Source organism: Rhinopithecus bieti, unplaced genomic scaffold, assembly GCF_001698545.2.
Source record: "Rhinopithecus bieti isolate Rb0 unplaced genomic scaffold, ASM169854v2 scaffold_64229, whole genome shotgun sequence".
In the NCBI taxonomy this organism is placed as follows: Eukaryota; Metazoa; Chordata; class Mammalia; order Primates; family Cercopithecidae; genus Rhinopithecus; species Rhinopithecus bieti.
Genome location: NW_016825370.1, coordinates 1,111,935 through 1,134,967, shown reverse-complemented (window position 1 = coordinate 1,134,967; position 23,033 = coordinate 1,111,935).

Sequence of the window (23,033 nt, the reverse complement as noted above, 5' to 3'; positions counted from 1 at the left end):
AGAAATGTTCAAAGCCCTCACCATAATGAAGAACATGTGGCTAATTATCACTACTTTTAATTTATGGCTAAGGCTCTCTGTCTACAAAATAACCAAAACTAATTTGAAAATTAAAAGGTGAATTATCGATGTGGTTCTTATAAAAGATGTCTAACCACTAACATGTCTTGATTAAATGAACTGGTTCTTTTTTCTTTTCATTTTTTAATGTGGCTTATTCTGTATACAAATAGAAGAACCAAATCCATACTAAGGTGGTAAAACTGCTCAGACAAATGTTTCCTTACCCAAATCCCAAGAAGTGCCCGTTCCACTCTTGGCTGGAGCAGAGGGACAGCTCTGCCTGGCATGCAGCCTGCTCAGCCCAACTGCGGTCACCACAGAGTTGAACCCTGCTGAACTAATCTGAAGGGTGTTGCTTTCTGAAGACCCATCATTAGCCAAATATGAGATTGCCCACAGCATTCAACAGCCTATTGACATCACAGCAGACATGGGCAATGAACCACTGAATCAACCATTCTGAGGGTATGGCTGAGATAATGTCCCAAACTAAGCATTTAACCACTAGAGTAGGATCAGTAATGGCTAATAAGATGAGAAATCTAAATGAGAGAGAAAGGGAGGGAACATCTTGATTGCAATCTGCAGTTCAGTTATATTCATAAGAAAAACCTATGTTTATGTTTGAAATATGTACCATTCAATGAAATTTAATTTTACAAGCAGTCGTGGGTTACCAATTAGCCTAAACAGAATAACCGTTTAGCAATTGAATTAGATTTTTGTGTTTGACCTTGGTCCCTTAACTCTTTTTCAGTCATTTATTTGATTTGCTTATGGAACCCCTACTCTGTTCCAGGCTCTCCTCTATACACTAGGGATTCAGAGGTGAAGGAAAACATTCTTTTTTTTTTTTTTTCCCTTGAGTGATCTCAGCTCACTGCAACCTCCACCTCCAGGGTTCAAGTGATTCTCCTGCCTCAGCCTCCGAGTAGCTGGGATTACAGAAGCCAAGCTAATTTTTTTATTTTTAGTAGAGACAGGGTTTCACCACGTTGATCAGGCTGGTCTCGAGCTCCTGACCTTGTGATCCACCCGCCTCGGCCTCCCACAGTGCTGGCATTCCAGGCGTGAGCCACCGCACCCAGTCATGGAACACATTCTTGTCATCAAGTTTCCGTTCACTTGGAGAAGATATGCAATGAACAAACACATTCACATTATGCCTGGTGATGGTAAGTGTCTGAAGAAAAGTCTACAGCAGGATTCAAGGAAAAAGAGTAACTCAACCCAGCATGGGACCAGTGTTATTTAGCATAGGGTGATGAAGAAAGATCTTTCTGGTAAGATGATTGTTTAGCAGAGTTCTGAATGGAAGAGAGAGAGGAAAATTCTGATATCTGAAGGAAGAGCGTTTCACCTAGGAAGAATAGGAAGTCCAAAGGCCTTCAAATACCCCCTATGTAACAGAAAGGACATGTTTTTCAGAGGGACTGGAGAGACAAGTCAAATTTGTGGATAACAATAATTAGATGATGGGAAACTTCCACCCAGGGGACAGTATAGACAATGCTAGGGTGAAGACAAGATTAAAAGGATTTTATTAAATTTGAGGTATAATACAAGAATTCATCAAGAGTCAAGCATTGAAAACTTGAGGATGGGATCCAAATTCAGAACAATGAATAATTTAAAATGAGACCAGACATAACATTAATTTCAATAGGAACAAATTAATAAGAAATGAAAATAATAATTAAGTCATTTGATTAAGTTTCTTCATTCCTCATAACAACTCTGTGAGATTGGTATTTACTATTATATTTTCAATTAAGAAATCATGAAAATGAGATTATGGAAAAAGATCATACCAATCCAAAACTTACCCACGTGTGTGCGATGAGAGACGGTGAAGACTTTTTGCTAGTCCCACCAAGGATAAATGACTCTGTCCAGCCTTGGTGACTCCCTTCTCCACTGGAATCTACCTGAAGAAGCTTTCTGGGACTTCGGGATACCCTTAAGCAATGCTGCATCTGCTGTCTTGCAACACCTGCACTGGAGTCCTCAGCTGAGACCTAAGAAGTGCCAGTAACCTGAGACTGCCATGCTGGAGAGGTCATGTATAGCTGTTGCCATATCCACTCTGAGACTGCCATGCTGGAGAGGTCATTTGTAGCTATTGCCATATCCACTCTGAGACTGCCATGCTGGAGAGGTCATGTGTAGCTGTTGCCATATCCACTCTGAGACTGCCATGCTGGAGAGGTCATATGTAGGTGTTGCCATCTCCACTCCCAGGTGAGCCCAGAATTCCAGCATCCCTGTCAAGGGCCAGACACATAAGTGATGCCATCCTTGGTCCTTGGCACTGGCCTACCCAGCAGCTATCTGTCTCTGAGTGAACGCCGTGAATTCCCATAAAACAGAAGAGTCACTCAGCTGAGTGCTGCCAGTTTCTGACCCACAGAATTGAGAAATGTGCAAATAATTGTTCTTTAAATCTACAATGTGCTGTGGTCATTTGTAAGATAGCAGTAAATGATGATTCACCAGGTAATAAGTGCATTCAAACACTGCTTTTCAAATTCTAAGCGTTCCTGCTTCTAATATAGAAACAACAAATTTAAGGAAAAGGGAAATCGTGTAACAATGGTTAAAAAGTTTATTCAGACAAGCTAATCACAAGTCAAGCAAATAATTCCAGAAGAAAGAAATCATGAAATTGTATGTCTAAATAACCCTACACTGTAGCATAGCCATGTGGACTTGGAAACTGAAGCACTAGACCAAGAATGAAGAACTGGAGAGAAAGAAAATTGTCAGTGTTTATAGGGCACTAACCAACAGAGAGGGAAAGAGAGAGATTCCAACCTTGGAGAGTGACCCTAAAAAACAGTTTCTCAAAACCAGGGTGAGTCAGAAACGGAACTTTCTGTAACCCTCTGTAAAACTTGTAAGAAAGATTCATTTCACTAGCAGCTCTGAAATACTTAGGTTGGCTCTCAAAGCCAACTAATGCCAGGAAGCTAGTGGAGGGCTTAAGATCCTCCTAAAGGCTCACTGGAATTCTTTGAATAGGATTCTGTGGATCAGCCTACTCAGACTCAAGTAAACCAGAAGATCTTAAAAAAATTAAATTAAATGAGCATCTTAGAATTCATAAAATCAAAGGACAGAATTCCAGAGCAACACAGGGTTAGCCACACAGAATTATAACTACACTGGGATTACAGAGTCAAATTATTTGGCAAATAATGTATTTAACAGCAAATCAATGACTCTTACTTTAAATAACTCACTTTCACAATAGGGTCAAAGAGGAGATTTGATGTTTAGAGTCTGGAAAGTCTGGTGTAGCTGTTTGTTTTTGCTTGTGTTTTGTGATTGGGTTGGCATCATAGACACAGCATCTCTAGAGGAGCAGCTCCACAACTTCAGAGGCATTGGGAGAACTTGGGAAGAATTCAAAGGAGAACCACAAATAGGTTTAACACGTTTTAAGAACTGTGAAGTAAGACCTAGCCTAGTAGGAAATGTAGTTCTCACTCTTAATAAACACGAAAATCAGAAATATGGCTAGGTATCAAAAAGAAGTTATCTGTGATGCTAGATGCTATCTTTCTCACTCAGGCCAAGACCCACAAAGAAGCTCCCTGAGGCCCCGGGAGAGGGTCAGCCCCTACCTCCAGCTCTAATTTACCTGGATGAATGGCTCCTTTGCATTCCCATGGTCCAAATACCAAAGGAGATTTTTAGGAGGCAAACTATGTAGGGAATTGAAAGCACCACCCAATTCATATCAGCCCACTCAGTTTTGGATCACACCCTTGGCAAGACAAGGCAAGGCAGACTTACAGGCAACGTGAATGCACTGATGCAGTATCTTGCTGTAGGATAATTAGGTGGAGTGTATTTCACAGGAAGACACCAGCTCCCACGTACTGGCAGGGTTGTTTTTATGATAGCAGCTATTGAGTTGCAGTAATTCCTTCCTGACTTTCCTCATGGGCTTCTGTGATCTGTCTTTGGACTGTGTTTGTGGCCCAGTTATCTTGCCAACATTTCTCTCCTGCTACTCAAGTGACCTCCTTCTCAACTGTGGCTTTGAGAGACTCACCCTCTTGGCTCTGTACAGCTAGGACAGCCTGGAAACAACCTTAGTGGCACTTCCATCATTGTGCCCCCTGATCTTGGACAGTGCTCTGCCCACTCAGTGGTTTCTATGTCCGGACTTTCCTTTTCCCTGATTTTTATCTCTGTCCAACCCTTTACTGTGTGGTCCAAAAATAAATAAATAACTGAAAATGTGTGGACCACAATAGGAATATCTGCTGGAGAAATCATTTAAATTAAGCCAAATACCCTGTCAACTTGTTTAAAAAATATAGTGCTTTTTTTTTTCTTGCTTAAAACACTTTTAGGGAAGACTAAAGTTATAATGACTTTCAGCTTTTATCTTTGGCATTTAAAATCTTAGTTTTCTTTAAAGCAAAATTATTTAATTGGATTCTCATAATTGAGAATTTTACTTTATTTGGATTTCGTTTGATCCATTCTATCAAAATGAGCTTCCCAAATCTCTACTGACATCACTGTCCAGATTGTTCCTCTCTGCCTTTTCTTTGTATATCATCCCTGATGTCAAGTTGACCAAAAAAGCCTGCCCTTGCTCTCTGACCTCTTTCTCCCAGCTCCGTGAACCCAAGTCCTCTTTCACAATGGCCACTGAAATTGGTGTCTTCTTGACTCTCTCTATGGCGATCTAGTCTTTTAATAACAGAATTATCCTTCTCAACCAAAATGCAATCTATCACGTTTCCAATTAGTTTTGGCTGTGCCTGTTCTTCCTCTAGCTCAAAAGTAAAGTCTAGATGTTTTGGCATACATTTGGGAAACATTCAAAGTCTGTTACCAACCACCCCATTTGGACACATCCTTGGCCATCTCTTCCATAAAACTTACACTTCAACCACATCAAATGTTTTAGTCCATTTATGTTTCAATAAAGAAATACATGAGTCTGGGTAATTTACAAAGAAAGGAGGTTTATTTGGCTCTCAGTTCTGCAGGCTGTACAAGAAGCATACCAACATCTGCTTCTGGTGAGGATCTCAGGAAACCTACAATGATGGTAGAAGGCGAAGGGAAGCTAATGTGTATAGAGAGAACACAAGAGAGAGGGGTGAGGTTCCAGGCTCCTTTTAACAACCATCTCTCCCAAGAACTGACACTGTGAGAATTCACTCATTAAGGCCAGAGTGAGACCAAGTCATGCATGAGGGATCCACCCTCATGACCCAAACACCTCCCATTAAGCCCCACCTCCAACACCAGGGATCAAATTTTAGCATGAGGTTTGGAGGGGTCAAATGTGCAAACCATTGCACTAATCTTCTTCCCTTACCCAAATATCAAAATATGTCAAATTCAAGACTATGCATGTGGCTTACACCTATAATCCCAGCACTTTGGGAGGCCAAGATAGGCTGATTGCTCAAGCTCAGGAGTTCTAGACTAACCTGAGCAATGTGGAGAAACCCTATCTCTATCAAACAAACAAACAAATATGTCAAATTCAAATAAATTTCCATGTCTTTGGTCAAACTATTTCTTTTTTTAGAATGTTAAGACCCAAATTCAAAAGTTCTATCTTCTCTGAAGCTTTTTCCAGCTATCTTTCATAGGTATCTCTCATGTTTCTGAAGCATTTTATCCACACAGCCCAGAGCACTCACCACACAATGCTGGAATAATTGCATTATAGATGTCTTGTCATCCCATGACCTTAAGAATCTTCATAATGGCTAGCGATCTTCACGGTGTAGCATAAAATGCATTATATTGCAGGGGCTAGATAAACACATGGTGGTAGTTGTCTTTTTCCTAAGTTTGATGTATTCAGTTATATATGGGCCTCATTTCTTCCAAGCAATATAACAAGTTTTATGGAACAGCCTATCAGTGCTGTTTGTCTTAAACAAGTCTGAACCATGTCATCCTACATTTTATTAACCCCCTATGCATATTGCAGGACTTGACATATACTTGTGGTTACGTATCATTTTTCCAAAAAAGCAAATGAATGAGTTTTGTCATAATTTTCCAAATTAAAATTACGTTTAAAATGACACTATAAAAACGAATTTCTCCATTAAATATGTGCTTCTAAAACAACGTTGAGAATATATTTCTACTTCCAAGAAATTGTAGATAAATTCATGAATGTTTTTACAGGTAAGTGTTAAAGCAAATAGTTACCTTTTCAATGTTTTACTTTTCTCTACCCAGAGTGTAAGTTAATAAAAATTATTGCCAAGTGAATTTTCTGAAATTTGTATTATTTTTTGAAACATAATCAATTATGGTAAAGCCTGGCCAACATGGTGAAACCCTGTCTCTGTTAAAAATACACAAGTTAGCCAGGTATAGTGGTGGGTGCCTGTAATCCTAGCTACTCTGGAGGCTGAGGCAGGAGAATCAAGGAGAATCACTTGAACCAGGGAGGCGGAGGTTGCAGTGAGCTGAGATCACACCACTGCACCCCAGTCTGGGCGACAGCGTGAGAATTTGTCTATATATATATATAATTTTAGTTATCTACTGTTAAACCATAACAGTAGAAAATATTGTATGATTGTTGTGTCTAAAATACATTTTTAAATAGTACCTGGACATAAAAGAGTCCTAAAGGTTAACATGCTTATAGCCTGCAAAATAATCAGGAAAAAAATTAAGGGTGCAAAAATGCTAAGGGTATATAATAGTTGAACTTTACTAGGAAATTTTAATTCTGGCAACAGCACAAATTGTTAAGTTTGTAATCTCAATGTATATCTAGGAGTGGATGATGGATTATTGAAATATGAACTTCAGTAAATTCCATCAAATATTTATTAAAAATATACTTGATGATAGCATCATCTGTTTACCAATTTGAAGTCTGGGTACACAGTTCATTGTTCATATTTCATTTGAGGCAATATTCATTTAAAATTACTTCAATTCTACTGGTCTTTACCGTAGCCCACCTACAGACATTGCAACAAAGCCAGCTTGGCAAGCAAACTCCATTAGGAAGGAAAACATTCTTCTTGACATTTATGGGCTTATTTTTTAAGGAGAAATTAGAAAAGTTTCCAAATATGTAGAAATCCATTAAAAGAAATGGAGTGCCGGTGGCCGGACTCGCTTTTATAGTATTGCCCTATCATTGCTTCACTGCTCTCACCACGTAAACCTTATTTCCAATTAGACAGAGCACCACAAGAATCAGAGAACACATAAACATCCTAAACACATACTGAATATGCCACTTCATATTTGCCACCAGCCTGTTACAATATATCTATCAACTACTCCAAGGAAGTAAGCCATGCTGCACTGCAGAGACGTTGAATAATGTCTCACTCAAACATCAAGTGCTTTAAAAACATCGCACATCCCTAATGCGGTAGATAAACATTTTATCTTTCTGCTTTTGATGGCATATAATTTTCAGCCTTTGATCTAATATAATTTAAGGTGTGTCAAGATGGATTTTGGCAGAGCAGGCTAGTAAAAAGAAAGGGTTAGCACTTTGGTTCCTGGAGATGCACATCCCAGACGGGCTTTGGCAAGAGTGAGGATTGTACAGCCAGTTTGACTACAGGAAATAAAAGAGGTGCTATTTAAGGGAAAGAACTTGGGTTAGAATGGAATTGCTGCTGTAAAAGATGTTCAACTCACATTGCCATATGGGTTTTTTTGGAACGATGCCCATGTATATTAGCTATTTTCTTGGCACTGGGAACTGCATTTGGATCTGTGACATGCTTTTGCTGCTTTGAAGCTTTCTGAAGGTAATGTCATGTGGCTACACCTCCAGAGTAAAAATCATTGATGATTTTAATAATAGGATCTGGCTTAAAATTATCAAACATTTAATCTTTTATCATGGAGTCTGCATCTACATACATAATTTAATACAGTTAAATATTGTAATTTGAGATCAATGTCTTCTACTAATTTACATGGACAGTGAGAGAAAAAACATGTCTTTTTAGTTTGGGAATTTACATAAAATAAATATAATATTGATCAAATTTCTGTAAATTTGAGAAACATTTCCATATTATAAATTACTTCTATGCAACTATATAAAAATAATTCTTAAGCGAATTCAGTATCATACTGCAATTGGTATTAAAGGTTTACATTCAAAGGGAATACACATTCACTCTACCTTTATTCATTCAAAAAAATATTACTGAGCATATAGGCACGTACCAGGCACTTGATTTGCTTTGGGGGATTTTCTTACTCGTTTTGGGCTATTCTAATGAAAAAGCATAAATTAAGTGGCTGATAAACAACAGAAATTGATTGCTCACAGCTCTGGAGGCTGGGAAGTCCAAGATTCAAGGTGCTGGTAGATTTGTTGTCTGTTAGCGGCCCATTTATAAGCTCACACAGTGGAAGGAGAAAACTCTGGTCTCTGCTATTTAGGCCATAGCAAAGATCAAATTTTAATAAAACAATTAGATCCAACTCTTCTTTGTTGGATTTTGTTAGTGCCACAGCTTTGGTATGTATGGGCTGCTATAATGGAATACCAGAGACTGATTGGCTTATAAACAGAAATACGTTCAGGATTCTGGAAGCTAGGAGGCCCAAGATCAACGTGCAGAGTCACTTGGTGTCTAGAGAGGAGAGGGATCACTTCCTGGTTCATAGATGACCTTCTTCTTGCTGGGCCTTCACATGGTGGAAAGAAGCGGCAAGAGAGTATTCTGGAGTCTCCTCTATGAGGGCACTCACTTCATTCATGAGGACTCTGTCCTCATGACCTAATCATCTACCCCAGGACCCCATAGGTTGGACAACACATATGAATGCTAGAGTGAACATGAATATTCATTTGATGGCAATACAACTTATATAGTACCAAATGTATAGAACTTTTAAAAAAATATGTGGCGGTATTAAACAGTAAAAATAAGAGGATGGATTTTGTAGAGGGATTTGGATTTAAATTCTCAAATCAGTATTTGGATGGTATGAAAAAGGTCATTTAAGTTCCCAGAACTTTAACACAATCACCCCTAAAATAAAGATACTTCACAACACTATTCCTTAATCTGTGCTGTTTATAACTGTGGAGATATGTGTGTTTTAGCTATGTTTTTAATTAAAAAATAAAATCAAACCAACCTTTAAAAATATACGTAATTCATGAATAATAGTACATGTGAAACAAGATTGAAAAGGTACAAGGGGTAGAAAGAGTATGAATCCCCCCAACCTTGGCTGCTTTTCTTCAGCACCTCATTTCTCTCCACAAGGACAATTATTTTCTTGAGTACCTCTCCAGGGATTACCACAAAATCTACACATGTGTCTGCACATGCACATACATTTTCTCTATGCAAATGGCAATGCACTTGCAAAAACTACATCTGGAATACAACTCCACATGGGTATTTAAGAACTGCCTTTTCCTTTCTAATGGATGCCCAACATTTCAATGAACTGCTAGCTCATAATTATTATCGAAATGCCTCTTTATTGACCTGGATGCTATTTCTATGCTTTTAGCAATACAAATAAGGCTGCAGTAAGTATTCTTGCTCCTATTTAATTTCTAATGTGATTGTTGGATTATTAGACAATATAATTGTGAAAGAAATTCAAGCATTAGATTCAGAGTTATTATATTTCAGCTTGTGAAGTTATTTCATTCTCTTTCGTCTTACATTGCTGTTGATGAGAAATCAATTACTGATTTAAATATTTCTCCTATCATGCTAATTTCTTACATTCGCTTTCCTTTCAAGGTTACATTTAAAATGTTCAGTTGATTTTGGTGTTTTGCAGCTATACCATCAGCAAAATTTCTTTGTATTTATACTACTGAAAAATTGTTCCAGTCATTGAATCTGAGTACTGGTGTCTTTCCTCAGCTCTGGAATATTCGCAGGCACTATTTCTTCAAACATTATTTCAACCCATCCTTTTTTCTTTTCTTTCAAGGACTCTGATTCAATATAAAGCCTAACCATTCATTCAGTCCTCCATGTCTCTTAATTCCTCTGTTTTATTCTGTATAATTTCTTTGAGTTTCTTCTAACTCACTCATTCTATCTTCATTTCTTTCTAATGTACTGTTAATTTCACCTATAGACTTTGTGGTTTCAGGTTTTTAGATTTTATTTATAGAAGTTTCCTTTGATCTGTTTTAAATATTTTAGATAACTTAATACACAGTCTCTTGTTTGAGTGCATATACTTACCATTTTCCCCAAAAACATAGTATTTTTGTAGACTACGTCTACAAATTTCAATATCTGTAAACTTAGTGGGTTATTTCTGTTTACTCCCATTCACAGATAAATCACTGCCTATGCTTGGTGAACCTGTAGTATATGCTGCCTATCATGTCTGAAAACTGATTTGAATAAGCTGAAGCCTATGAGGAGATTGCCTTATTCCAGAGATTAATGGACTTGTCTCTGTCACACTGAGGTTAGGGATATTACCAACCTGAGGCCCTTAAGCAAAAGTCATGGTTTGAGGGCAGCTGAACGTCCCGAGGTGATGTGCATCTGTGCTGCCAATCCCTGGTTTACTTTTGATTCAAACATACCTGAAAGAAGTTCCTGAATTTCTGCTTAATTTGCGTATAATCTTCTATTATATTCTCCAATTTCTGAGGGCTTCTAGTTTTAATTTCTATCCTGATCTGACGAGTCACTCAATATAAACATTCATTTTTTGCTGAGTTGGAGACTAAACCCATGGCGAGACCAGTTTCTTTGTTCAATTCTCATTCAGTTTTGGTTCAGCAATTCCTTCCTATCTTTCTACCTAAATTCGTCTACTTCTTCTCTGTCATAACTCCAAAAGTTGAAAACATATAAATAAATAAGTACTGATTTACAAGCGGTGTGTAGGGGGAAGAGGAACAGAAGTTATCTGTATTACTAATGTCTGCACTCCAAGGAAGCAGTTCAGAATGCCCAGTTACATATGTTAAAAACAGAAAGTGACTACAGAGCACTAAAAGGGTGGATTTGATGGGGCAATGAAAGTATACCAAATTGTATGTGAAAATTTTCTTGGTCTGTGTTATAAAATTGTATAGTTTTACTTTGGACTTGGATATCTTTCTTTTTTTTATTATAATTTTCCATTTTCTGCTTGACCATTCCCATACCTCTGAACATTTACTGTAATTGGGAGAGAAAGTAAGACTATGTTTTTATAATGAACATATTCCCTTTACCATCCCTTACATAGCTGAACCAAATAAATGCACAAGCCAAGAATGTCCTCCATTATAGGATAAACACCATAGAAATGGGAGTGTGTTTATTTTCTCTGCTACCCTGTCCTTCACGGGTGTCTGCACCATGTAGATAATCCCAGTAGATTTTTTTTTAAGTAAACTTGAGAGAGAAATTAGGGAATGTGGACAATTAATATCTGTTCAAGAACAGAAAATTGAATATCAGCAGCAGGATATAAAAGTTTTGTGTTGACTTTATTTCCAGATCCTGTTACAAAATCTTGAATGCCTATTTTATCTATATGTATGTTCTTAAATAGAATTCTCAGAGAATGGTAGTTTTTAAAATCCCTGGCAATTTATTGGCTATAATAAAATGATGATAATCACCATGTCATTTTGGAATCTGTGTTTTTTTATAAGAGGCCTTATGCATGATATGTTATGTTTTCCTATTTCTTTTTCACTCGAACATTCTGCTGTGGGATTTATCATTTCTACATCGTAGATGAGGAGTCAGGAGCACAGCACATGCTCTATGGTATCCAGCTATGAGCCAGGATGTGACCTCAGGATCTGTGTCTAAATTGCGACTCAGATTCAAACGAGAGAAACAGTGAGGCATTACAATAAAAAATCTTTGTTTAAGAAAATATCACCAAATACATACTTTTTTTTTTTTTTTTTTTCTTTTGTAGGCCTTGCCGGTATGGTTGGAGCAGGCTACCACAAGAAAAAACATCGGTGGACAGTTTGGTTTGGTTTGTTCAGTCATTTATCAATTTGTTTATATGTTAAAGGCTTTTGTTATTAATTTATACATTCCTTTAGAAAGAAATAAATAAAAAAGAAAGCAAGAAAGAAAGAAAGAAGAGAAAGAAAGAAGAAAAAAAGAAAGGAAAGAAAGGAAAGAAAGAGAAAGAAAGAAAGAAAGAAAGAAAGAAAGAAAGAAAGAAAGAAAGAAAGAAAGAAAGAGAGAGAGAAAGGAAGAAAGGAAGAGGCAAGAAGGAACTCCTGTAACCCGGGACATGGCTATCACCAAATGTCCGTCATGAATTTGCAGGCCCTAAGAAATGCCTTAATGCAGCATCATTAACTACTTATCCTAGATTGTTATACTGAGGACATTTACATTTTTTTTCATTTTGGAAAAACATCTTTTGAGTACGGACAGTCAACAATTTATCTCAAATTTATATTATTTCCCCCCAAAAGGTAATTTCCATTATGTTTCAAAATCAACTCTTAGAAGTCCTCGGCGACTATGAAAATGGACATGTGTCTGTGCACTGAGTGGCACTGGCCGTGGGTGCTAGTTAAAATAGCTGCCAGAACTTTAACTCCTGGGCTGTTTTGCTTCCCTATGTTTAAATTGGCAACTTGAATGTTGCTTTACTACACTTTTGCATCTAATTGCCTAAAATTTTATATTAAGCAAAAGGTAATTTCTTTGGAAATATATGCATTCAAAATATAGAGAGAATGATATAATGAAGAAAGAATTTGCAAAGGGCAAAAGCAACTTCAGCAGTTAATGTTTAGCTTTTTTGAATTTTATTTTCCACTAAAATGACTTTCCCCTTATGACTAATTATAATTCCAGTTAAAAAATGTATTACTGAAGGGAATTTTGCATATTTTAGCCTAATCTTTTAAAATAATCTAAGGACTGTTCTCGTTCAAAATGATTTGAAAAAAATCTTTAAATTTAAATGTAATAAAATTAGAAAAAAAGTAGGCTTTTAGAAGCGTTTAGACTAGAATTCTCTGCTGATTCATTCAAAACAATAATTATGTTTTAAGTGGTTTTTCAGAATTCCCAATGATGTATTCGTCTCAAGGGAAGCTGTGTGAGTTCTTTTTGTTTACTAGGGTACCACTTAGTTTGTTAAGAAGTTTTCAGGTGTCCTAAAAGAGCTGATACAGCTACCAAAGTGATTTCCCCAAAACTGGAGAGTAATCAAGAGAGAAGGTATGTAGACCTCGTTAATCAAAACAGATACGCTCTTACTTAAACATACTTAAGTCAGTAAGAAATACCGAGCCCCTCTAATACAACCAATATTATGCTAATATACTGAACATGAACTACACTGGAAAGTTTATAAAGTTAAATTAGTGCCAATATCGAGATTTTTTTCCAAACTGTTTCTTTTAAAGTATTTTAAATAACATTTTGGTCTTTTGTTTGCTTGTTTTATTCTGTGTGTTTTACAAAACATATAAATCACCATGAGGAATATTGAAAATTATTTCAATTTTCTATGAAATCATCAAGGCTTGACACTGCTTTTTTACAGCTGCTTAATACAGATGACAGTTCTAAAGTGTTTATTTCATAATATTTCATAATACAGGCTTGAATTTAATTTGCTGACTGCAGTATAATCAGGGTTAATCAATTAAATTTACAACAAAACACTCTACTAAGATTTCAAAGCTTTGGCTGCAAGTAAAGAAAGTTAGTATCCACTGCCCTGGATCTTTTTGATAGGCAATCCAGCTGTATTTCTTTTATATGACCATAGATTTAGCAGAGACTTTGGAGGTTATTTTATCTGCATTCCCACTCAATATAGGAATCTTTACAATGATATCAGTGATCCATGGCCACTGGCTCATTCCTTATTTCCAGTGATGAGAAAGTTAACTTTTCTTTTTTTAATCACATGGTTCATTATTAGACAGCTCTATTTTTATGATTCTTTTTGTATTATTTCACCAAAATAATAGTCATATCACTCTTTTTTTTTTTTTTTTTTTTTTTTTTTGAGACGGAGTCTCGCTCTGTCGCCCAGGCCTGGAATGCAGTTGCCCGATCTCAGCTCACTGCAAACTCCGCCTCCCGGGTTCACGCTATTCTCCTGCCTCAGCCTCCAAGTAGCTGGGACTACAGGCGCCCGCCACCGCGCCCGGCTAGTTTTTTGTATTTTTTAGTAGAGATGGGGTTTCACCGTGTTAGCCAGGATGGTCTCGATCTCCTGACCTCGTGATCCGCCCGTCTCGGCCTCCCAAAGTGCTGGGATTACAGGCTTGAGCCACCGCGCCCGGCCCCTATATCACTCTTCTAATGATATATTGTGCCTATACATTGTCAACAAGCAAACTGCAGCTCAGTCATTTCTACTGATGTGAGAGAACTTTTAAATGACCCTTAATACACACAGAGTAAGAAAATAGGATAAAATACATTATTCCCTATGGATACATAAAGTCAGTCTTGAGAACTTAAAATACCACATTCTCACTTCTACCAACCTTATAAGGCAAAAGTCAACAATTTTGAGAGACAGCTCCTCAGTTTTGTTGTGAGGAATTTGATTATCCATGAAGCGCAGGAAACGGACAGAAGTTGTAAGGAATGTAGACTTGATCATTGACACTTTTTTTTTTTCTGCAATGAGAAAAAGCAATTTTCCCTCCCAACATGGAGACTGTGCTGGGAATATGAGCACAGAACTCTATCAAGCTCAGTTCAGTTCAGAAGTTTACTTTAGCCAGCTTGCCTCCAAGCACGTGGCTGGTAACTTACGGAAAAACTACAGAGGCCCGCTAAAGACCTGAAGGAACTGATTTCAAGACCATCGTCCAGGACTTTTGTCAGGTAATAGGGGTGAGAGCATTGGGAAAACTGTTTTTTCTCTCTGTTTCATTTTGTGATTTATCCATCTAGTTGTTTCTGGCGCAAGAGTTTTGAGTCTGAGTTCCTGGAAGATAGCACCAGGGGTCTATGGCATCTCAGCATTTGAAAGGAGCTTAATGAGGTAGAACCTGGCACCCGACACCCTCTTCTCACACTTTAAATAGAAAAGCTCCCTCTTCATATTTGCATTTATCTGTTAGGTTTCCAAGTGAAAATGTGTTTCAGAAGAAGGATTCCTAGGAAGACTTTCTCTTTTCCAGATAGGGGAATCTTCTGCTACCATTTAAATTCAAGCAACCCGAGTCAGAAACCGCATATAATTTCTTTTTTTTATTATTGATTTAATTGTCCAAATATATTCAAAGGAACAAACGACATGGCTCACTTTCCATTAGGTATACTTTTATTAGGCTGCTGTTGCCTTGCTACCAAGCAATACCTGAGACTGAGTAGTTTATAAAGAAAAGAGGTTTAATTGGCTCACAGTTCTGCAAGCTGTACAAGCCTGGTCCCGGCATCTGCTCAGCTTTTGGGGAGGCTTCAGGGAGCTTTTGCTCGTGGCAGAAGGTGAAGGGGAGCAGGTATGTCATATGGCCAGAGCAGGAGCAAGAGAGAGTCAAGGAGGACAGCACCAAGTCATGGGGATATGCCTCCATGACCCGAACACCTCTCAGCAGACCCCACCTCCAACACCGGGGATCATCTCAGCATGAGATTTGGAGGGAACAGCCAAACCCTATCAATACTAATAATTAATTTGCATTTTCTTACAGTTTTGATAGAATGCTATACAGAGATTTTCCTTTCATGTAAACAAACTTTATAGATTCTCCTTTCCTCTTAGCAAAACTACAAATGGTTAAGAAACCATATTTAAAAGTAGAAAATCCAGAATCGTTTTATAAACAAGGCACCTGGAGGCTTAGAATTTAAAATTAAGAAAATAGTAAAAGCCAGCAAACAAAAAAAAACAAAGAAGTACCAAGTACAAAACTTCCCTATTGGGAGACTAGGACAAAGACAATAAAACATATTTATGTTAAAATATTTGGCTTTAGATTAAATATGGAGTGAATATTCGGGGTGGTAGAAAATTCTGTTTTATCTGAACCCATTCTTTTATCCTTAGCCATTGCTTTCTATTGTTCAAAGACGATGTTATGTAGGCTAGACTCACTGTGGAGACAGAGCAGACCCGGCATGAGAATTTCTTCCATGCAAGCCTGCATTCTTGTCATGTTTCTGTGGGTGCCTTTCAGAATACAGTGGAAACAAAACAGCAAAGTGACTCACTCCATGATAAATGAATGTACCCAAAACATGAACCTGTAATACTAGCCAGAATTACTGACTCAGGCTTGTCAAGAAAACATGAAAGAAAATAGGAAAGAGTTTCTTACGATGCCAACTTAATCAAAAGCTTCAAACATGATAATAAAAGCATTTGATGAAAAAAAACAAACCCAAAAAAAGACGATAGCTGTTTTCCTGGCTAGAATGAGATAAAGTTTGGAGGAAATCTGGATTCTGCAATTAGAGGGTGTAGCTGTTTAGTTATGTTTGTACATCAAAATCAGGTCTTTGTAATGAATTACAATGCTGGTACTTACCTCTCTGTTAACATAGCACTTGTAAAATAAATAGAATTACTATTTTAAGAGTATATCAGTTGAGCTCATCTAGAATTGGCTCTGGGGAATATGGAACCATTCATCTCTAAAGTTGCTTAGTTGCATGCACTCCTGGCTTTAAAGGAAATATTCCTCTGCACATTGATCTTCTGTGGGGAGAGGAGAGGATCAGTTGAAGACAAAGGAGTTCAGTGCACCTAGAGGGATACGACTGTAATGAAGGTAACTAATGAAGCATTCCTTGCTTCTTAATTTGAGGGATTGGTTTGAGAATGAATTGGGAGAAAAGCTAAATTAGAAGTTGAAGTCACTGTTTTCGTGGTAGATTTTGTGAGTCTGCTAGATAAACAGTGCTACCTTAAGGCACAGGTATGGTGGAGAGGGATTTTCCCTCTTCTATATGGGATCAGGTATTACTTGCCATATCTACTCACTGGCTTTGGGATCCTGGGAGCCAGCAACACTTTCAGCTAAAACAGGACTGTTCCTATGAAATCTCAAAGAAACAATGAAAAGATAGAAAGTAAGGGCAGCCAATAGGAGACACTATCCAAGAAACTGCCAGTAAAATGGAAACTCTGCAGGGCCACTGGAGCCCTCTAGACACGCTCTGGTCTGTCATGTAAATAGAATTCTATGATTTTAACAAATGTCGGTACCTTTCTGTGTAGAGGTTCTGTGATAGCTAATTTGACGTGTAGCAGCCAGAAATGTGGTTAAACCTCAGACTAAGTGTTTCTGCGAAGGTATTTTCAGATGAGATCCACATTGAAATCGGTAGACTCATTAAAGCAGGTTGTCCTTTATAATGTGTGTGACTTATCTAATCAGTTGAAAGCCTTAAGAGAAAAGACTGAGGTCCCCTGAGGAAGAAGGACTAGAGGTGCAGTGTTAAAGCTTCCGTTGTCTTCAGATCTGCCTGCCTGTGCTTAGTATTTCAGATTTGCTAGCCCCATGATCACATGACCCCGTTCCTTAAATTAAATGTCTCTCATTCATGTGTGTGTGTGTGTGTGTACATATGTATACATACACATCCTATTGGTTCTTTTCCTCTGAAAACCTTGCCTAATAGAAGTACTATGCATCAGACTCCCAACACACGTCATCTGTAGCTTTTAACAACCTGTCAAAATATCTATTATGTACCACCACTCTCTCTTTACAGACAAGTAAATTGATGTTCAGAGAAATTAAGCAACTTGACCAAGTCACAGGTCTAATAAATGATGGAGTGGAATTCAAGCTGTAGGTTTTCACTCCAGGATCTATGCTTTCCATATCTGCTACATTTGACAAATATTTTACAGAACAAGTGTTTATGTCTGCAAAAGTTCCTAAAATGCATATCTTTATTTTCACATAGGCTATAAATACCGTTTATTAGAGTAGTCTGTGTAAATTATTGTCATTCATTTCAGAAATTTACCAAAAGATGCCAAAATATTAGGCAAAAGCAAGTTAACAAGATAATCCAGTAAGAAGATGATATTTTCTTCTATGTTAGCAACTGTATATGGGAAAATTCTGCTATGAGAATCCAATCAAGAGCTGCTAACAGACTGCAGAATGGGTATAATTACCTTCATAGTTTGTTAGTTAAAATTATATTTTGAACCTTTATAGAATGAAACGTCTATGGAAGCAAGCAATACTCACAGAAAAAAAATAAGCTTTTAAACATATTATGTACTATCTCAAATTATCTGAATCTCTGTGAAAGTCTCTGGTGTTAAAACTTCATTTAAATTCCATGAATTAAAATATATTATAATAAATGCAAGTGACATGGTCACCTACAGCCAGGAGAAATGTATGTATATTGACCTACAGCCCAAATTAGAAAATTGTATATTATGTATACACATAATTCTATTTACATAACATATATTATATACATATATTCTATTTCATGACTAGAGGTAAAACACAAATGTACGTGTGTGTGTGTGTGTATTTCCTATTTCATGCGTGGAGTTATAAACAGGAATGAATATGTGTGTGCGTGTATGTGTGCATATTTCCTATACCATGAGTGGAGGTATAAACATGAATGTGTGTATGTGTGTGTGTGTGTGTGTATTTCCTATTTCATGAGTGGAGATATAAACANGCTGTACAAGCCTGGTCCCGGCATCTGCTCAGCTTTTGGGGAGGCTTCAGGGAGCTTTTGCTCGTGGCAGAAGGTGAAGGGGGAGCAGGTATGTCATATGGCCAGAGCAGGAGCAAGAGAGAGTCAAGGAGGACAGCACCAAGTCATGGGGGATATGCCTCCATGACCCGAACACCTCTCAGCAGACCCCACCTCCAACACCGGGGATCATCTCAGCATGAGATTTGGAGGGAACAGCCAAACCCTATCAATACTAATAATTAATTTGCATTTTCTTACAGTTTTGATAGAATGCTATACAGAGATTTTCCTTTCATGTAAACAAACTTTATAGATTCTCCTTTCCTCTTAGCAAAACTACAAATGGTTAAGAAACCATATTTAAAAAGTAGAAAATCCAGAATCGTTTTTATAAACAAGGCACCTGGAGGCTTAGAATTTAAAATTAAGAAAATAGTAAAAGCCAGCAAACAAAAAAAAACAAAGAAGTACCAAGTACAAAAACTTCCCTATTGGGAGACTAGGACAAAGACAATAAAAACATATTTATGTTAAAATATTTGGCTTTAGATTAAATATGGAGTGAATATTCGGGGTGGTAGAAAATTCTGTTTTATCTGAACCCATTCTTTTATCCTTAGCCATTGCTTTCTATTGTTCAAAGACGATGTTATGTAGGCTAGACTCACTGTGGAGACAGAGCAGACCCGGCATGAGAATTTCTTCCATGCAAGCCTGCATTCTTGTCATGTTTCTGTGGGTGCCTTTCAGAATACAGTGGAAACAAAAACAGCAAAGTGACTCACTCCATGATAAATGAATGTACCCAAAAACATGAACCTGTAATACTAGCCAGAATTACTGACTCAGGCTTGTCAAGAAAAACATGAAAGAAAATAGGAAAGAGTTTCTTACGATGCCAACTTAATCAAAAGCTTCAAACATGATAATAAAAGCATTTGATGAAAAAAAACAAACCCAAAAAAAGACGATAGCTGTTTTCCTGGCTAGAATGAGATAAAGTTTGGAGGAAATCTGGATTCTGCAATTAGAGGGTGTAGCTGTTTAGTTATGTTTGTACATCAAAATCAGGTCTTTGTAATGAATTACAATGCTGGTACTTACCTCTCTGTTAACATAGCACTTGTAAAATAAATAGAATTACTATTTTTAAGAGTATATCAGTTGAGCTCATCTAGAATTGGCTCTGGGGAATATGGAACCATTCATCTCTAAAGTTGCTTAGTTGCATGCACTCCTGGCTTTAAAGGAAATATTCCTCTGCACATTGATCTTCTGTGGGGAGAGGAGAGGATCAGTTGAAGACAAAGGAGTTCAGTGCACCTAGAGGGATACGACTGTAATGAAGGTAACTAATGAAGCATTCCTTGCTTCTTAATTTGAGGGATTGGTTTGAGAATGAATTGGGAGAAAAGCTAAATTAGAAGTTGAAGTCACTGTTTTCGTGGTAGATTTTTGTGAGTCTGCTAGATAAACAGTGCTACCTTAAGGCACAGGTATGGTGGAGAGGGATTTTCCCTCTTCTATATGGGATCAGGTATTACTTGCCATATCTACTCACTGGCTTTGGGATCCTGGGAGCCAGCAACACTTTCAGCTAAAACAGGACTGTTCCTATGAAATCTCAAAGAAACAATGAAAAGATAGAAAGTAAGGGCAGCCAATAGGAGACACTATCCAAGAAACTGCCAGTAAAAATGGAAACTCTGCAGGGCCACTGGAGCCCTCTAGACACGCTCTGGTCTGTCATGTAAATAGAATTCTATGATTTTAACAAATGTCGGTACCTTTCTGTGTAGAGGTTCTGTGATAGCTAATTTGACGTGTAGCAGCCAGAAATGTGGTTAAACCTCAGACTAAGTGTTTCTGCGAAGGTATTTTTCAGATGAGATCCACATTGAAATCGGTAGACTCATTAAAGCAGGTTGTCCTTTATAATGTGTGTGACTTATCTAATCAGTTGAAAGCCTTAAGAGAAAAAGACTGAGGTCCCCTGAGGAAGAAGGACTAGAGGTGCAGTGTTAAAGCTTCCGTTGTCTTCAGATCTGCCTGCCTGTGCTTAGTATTTCAGATTTGCTAGCCCCCATGATCACATGACCCCGTTCCTTAAATTAAATGTCTCTCATTCATGTGTGTGTGTGTGTGTGTACATATGTATACATACACATCCTATTGGTTCTTTTTCCTCTGAAAAACCTTGCCTAATAGAAGTACTATGCATCAGACTCCCAACACACGTCATCTGTAGCTTTTAACAACCTGTCAAAATATCTATTATGTACCACCACTCTCTCTTTACAGACAAGTAAATTGATGTTCAGAGAAATTAAGCAACTTGACCAAGTCACAGGTCTAATAAATGATGGAGTGGAATTCAAGCTGTAGGTTTTTCACTCCAGGATCTATGCTTTCCATATCTGCTACATTTGACAAATATTTTACAGAACAAGTGTTTATGTCTGCAAAAGTTCCTAAAATGCATATCTTTATTTTCACATAGGCTATAAATACCGTTTATTAGAGTAGTCTGTGTAAATTATTGTCATTCATTTCAGAAATTTACCAAAAGATGCCAAAATATTAGGCAAAAGCAAGTTAACAAGATAATCCAGTAAGAAGATGATATTTTTCTTCTATGTTAGCAACTGTATATGGGAAAATTCTGCTATGAGAATCCAATCAAGAGCTGCTAACAGACTGCAGAATGGGTATAATTACCTTCATAGTTTGTTAGTTAAAATTATATTTTGAACCTTTATAGAATGAAACGTCTATGGAAGCAAGCAATACTCACAGAAAAAAAATAAGCTTTTTAAACATATTATGTACTATCTCAAATTATCTGAATCTCTGTGAAAGTCTCTGGTGTTAAAACTTCATTTAAATTCCATGAATTAAAATATATTATAATAAATGCAAGTGACATGGTCACCTACAGCCAGGAGAAATGTATGTATATTGACCTACAGCCCAAATTAGAAAATTGTATATTATGTATACACATAATTCTATTTACATAACATATATTATATACATATATTCTATTTCATGACTAGAGGTAAAAACACAAATGTACGTGTGTGTGTGTGTGTATTTCCTATTTCATGCGTGGAGTTATAAACAGGAATGAATATGTGTGTGCGTGTATGTGTGCATATTTCCTATACCATGAGTGGAGGTATAAACATGAATGTGTGTATGTGTGTGTGTGTGTGTGTATTTCCTATTTCATGAGTGGAGATATAAACAGGAATGCATATGTGTGTATGTGTGTGTGTTTGTGTGTATTTCCTATTTCATCAGTGGAGGTATAGACATGAATGCATATGTGTGTGTGTATATTTCGTATTTCCTGAGTGGAGGTATAAACACAAATGCTTATGTGTGTATGTGTGTGTATTTCCTATTTCATGAGTGGAGGTAGAAACACGAATGCATATGTGTGTATGTGTGTGTATCTATATTTCGTATTTCATGAGTGGAGGTATAAACACGAATGCATATGTGTGTATGTGTGTGTGTATGTGTATTTCCTATTTCATGAGTGGAGGTATAAACACAAGTTTATTCAGCACTTTACAGCTAACAAAGCCCCTTGATGGAGGCAGGTTTTCAGGAAAGTTTGAGTGGATGAACGATACATTTCTGTGGACATGCACTTTTTAGTTGGAATAGAAAATGAAAACCTAAGGCACAGTGGATTTTACTCCTTCCTACTTTTAACAAAAATTGCTTTGAGAGGAAACAGATAAGTGTATATATTTAAAAGACTTTAATGAGTTTATGTAATATACTTTTTATTTTTATCAAAATGTGGTGTTTATATAAGAAATCATAGTAATTACAAAACATGTTCTACTTTAAATTTTCAAGATGCTTAAATATTTAAAATATCTTAAATACATAACTTAGAAAGATGAATATATATATATTAAGAGAAAGGTAATTTTCAAAGAATGCCAGTTAATAAGAAGAATATGACAAAATTAGAAATATCATCATTTTTTAATACATAATAATAACCGATTTTACCAAGGACCAATTATTAGATGATAAAAACCACTGGATGAAAATTTTTAGGAAGAAGGATGCTCACATTGCCACAAGGCCACAATTCTTCACTTATCATTTATCATATACATATATATATATATATATTTACCATATAAATATAATGTGTGTATATCTGGGTGTGTGTGTGTGTATCATATATATATACACATATATGCATACACACACATATACATACATATACACACACATATATATACACACACTGGCACATCATATATATACACACACACCCACCTTTGTAATGGAGTCACCTGGCAGTCACCACCATAACCAAGTCATTAA